This window comes from Populus euphratica, unplaced genomic scaffold (genome assembly GCF_000495115.2).
Source record: "Populus euphratica unplaced genomic scaffold, PopEup_1.0 scaffold15.1, whole genome shotgun sequence".
Taxonomy (NCBI): Eukaryota; Viridiplantae; Streptophyta; class Magnoliopsida; order Malpighiales; family Salicaceae; genus Populus; species Populus euphratica.
Genome location: NW_011499874.1, coordinates 345464 through 348641, shown reverse-complemented (window position 1 = coordinate 348641; position 3178 = coordinate 345464).

Genomic DNA, 3178 nt, shown 5'->3' with positions numbered 1-3178 from the left:
AAAAAAAATTAATTTGTTGTTAGGAAAAAATAAAAATAATAGAGAAAAAATAAAGAGAGAGAAAATAGACATTTAAAGAAGATAAAAAAAAGTTCAATTGATCATATATATTTTAATAAAAAAAAATATTATTTTAATATCAATAAATTTTTCTGATGTAAAGTTTTCTGATTTAAAGAGTGGAGTTGTATGAAAATAGTTTGAAACTTTCATTTTATCAGAAAAAATAAGTTCAAATTTGAGTTCTTTTAATTGATTTAAGTTTTTTTATTAATTTATTTAATTTTTTAATATTTTGGAGTTAAAAATATATTCATTTGGGTTTCAGCATATTTTTAGATATTTCCGGATAGAAAACAAAAAAAAAAGAGGGTTGAAATGGTTTTTTTTTGCTACAGGAACACAAATATATGATTTTCCAATAATAAGAAGTAGCCAGAATTTAAACCCAATGACCATGCATTGCCCGCTAAGCGTCACATCTTATATTATACTTTAAAATGAGAGGGAAAAATACTGTGCTAGTATTAGAGCATATATATTCTGGATCACATTATAAATATAACATATTTATACTGTGAACTACATGGTAGATTTTTAAGGATCATAAAAGGTACTATTAACTATATTATTAATATTTAGATAATCATAAAAAGTGTTATCTTTTTATTTTTTTTATTTTAAAAATTATTGAAGTATATTAGGTTAAGACATGTCGCAAGACTCTATTCTAATAGATCTGGCATAAACACTAAATTTAGAATTATTGAGTTTGGCATGGCCGATTATTAAGTCTAACTTGATTGTTAGACTTATGACTTTTGAGTTTTACATTACCTTTAAATATAAAATGTATTAAATTTAACATTAAATTTAAATTTTTTAAATTTAGCTTTGTTGCCTAACCAAAAAGATTTGGGTTTGTATCAACTTCCAAATTTAACTTTCTTGGATTTGGTTTTGCCTCCAAATCTAAGTGTCTTGAGTATGACTTGATTGTCTGAAACTCATAGATTTAATATGATTAATAGATTTAAAATACTTTAAATATTTTTAATATATTTTTATATTAAAAAAATTATTATTAAAGATCTATAATAAGTATATTATTAAAAGAATTTGGTTAACAAAAATTAAAAGAGGGTTAGCCGAACATCTATTAGGTGGTTTTTCTTTTTAAGTTTATTGTAAATAAAATATCTTAAATATCATCAAATTTTATCATAATTTAATAAAATTATAATCTTTTTAATAATTTTACTAATTGCTTTGTGAATTGTTATATATGAATCTAATTTACAAGATTTATGAAAAAAAATATGCTCATGAATATTAAATGAGAATAACCATTTATTTTGTTATTTTTTTTATATTAGTTTTTTTATTTTTTTATTATATAGAAATTATCGAGTTATAATTTTTTTATATTTTTTATCAAGTCATAATTTTTAGATCATTATAAACTTTTTGTTTAAAAGGCAATGATTATTATAAAAAATCATATTTTTGTAAAACACAAATAAGAAATAAATGAAGAAGGAAATATTAGAGTTTTGATCGAAAACATATATTTTTCCTCTTTATTCAAATAATTTAAATTTTTATGCATATTTATTTTAATGACCTTCAGTTTTGTATTAAAAAGAAGTGTTGTTGATAATATATATATATATATATAAGAAAATGAAAATTCACATGATAAAATATATTTTTTATTTCAGATTTCAAATTTTTATCTTTTTTTACAAATATCTATTTCCATTATTATAACATAACTAAAATAGAACTTGATTTTAAAAACCATTTCGCGGTATCAAAAGGGGAAACAAAAAAAACTAGTATAGAATTCAAACTAGATGGATTATTATTCAAACTAGATGGTATCATGCTTTTGTTTTCTTATTCTAATTTAACCTATAAAAATAAATAAATCCAAAGACAGCTTTAAGGTCAAACTGGATTGTTGTCCGCTCTTGATTTTGTACGCTAAGATGATGAGATTGTCCACTGCAATTTTACCCAAAACAGTGCTGAAAAAACAAGGAAGCCTGTGTTCTTATTGTAGAAGACAATGACAGCTTGTTGAAAACTGCTTTTCTCTGACATTTTAAGTTCAGATTTTAACATGGAATAGTCAATTTGTCACCAAGAACAAGAAGAGTTGCAAGAAAACCTACGAAAAGCTATAATGTAATAATATATTTCATGTTTCCGGGAAGAGAATAGCTAGCTTAACTTCTTCTTCTTCATCTTTTATTATTATTATAGGGAGAAGGACAGGATTCGAAATCTGCCCGTTTACAGGACAAAACCTGCGTCTCTGAAGGCAAAGATTGTGCATCTTCGTTGCAGAAGCTGAGGATCAGGCCCTCCAGGATGAAACCTATGTCTTCCAAGCTTCAATGCAGCTTCTTCTATTGCCCAGCCAGACACTGTAAATTTTACACCCACCCTCGGCTCGAATTTTTGGTTCCTTCATACCATAGATGGATCAAGGGATCCAATCTCAGACCAATGAAAGCAATATAAACATCAAACACAGAAGAGAGTCTCAAGAAACTCATTTTCTGCCCTAGATTTCACGTTGCTGCTTCTTGAGATTGATAATGGAAGGGAAGGAGTTATATATATAATTAGCAACTTGAAATGAACTGACAGGACACCAGCGAAGACACCAGCGAATGAAGGACTAACAGGACACCACTGACGCACCATGCACATCCACATTTTTCTTATATTAATGTTAATTTGTTTCCAGTGGGTATAATATATGGTCAACGTACGCTCCTGGTCATATACGCAAGGTAATGTGTGTGTGATCAAGTCATGCAAGAAGAGAAATTGAATGGTGTGCTGATGGTTTACATGGACCACCTCACATAATACTTTTAATTACAATAATATTTTTTTTAATATAATTTTTTATTTTTTATTTTTATTTTTTAACATTTATTTTATTAAAAATTAATTGAATTTTTTTCTCAATTCTTTCAATAATTAGTTAATTGAAAATTAAGATTCATAGTTTATTTTAATTTTTTATAGAGTTATCACAATCTCATAAATCTGGATCACTTGACTCAAGTTATTTTTTTATATTATTTTTTATGAGGTTATTCTGATCTTATAATTTGGATTATAAGTTTAGTTAGTTAACTTGAGTTAACTCGGTTTGTTT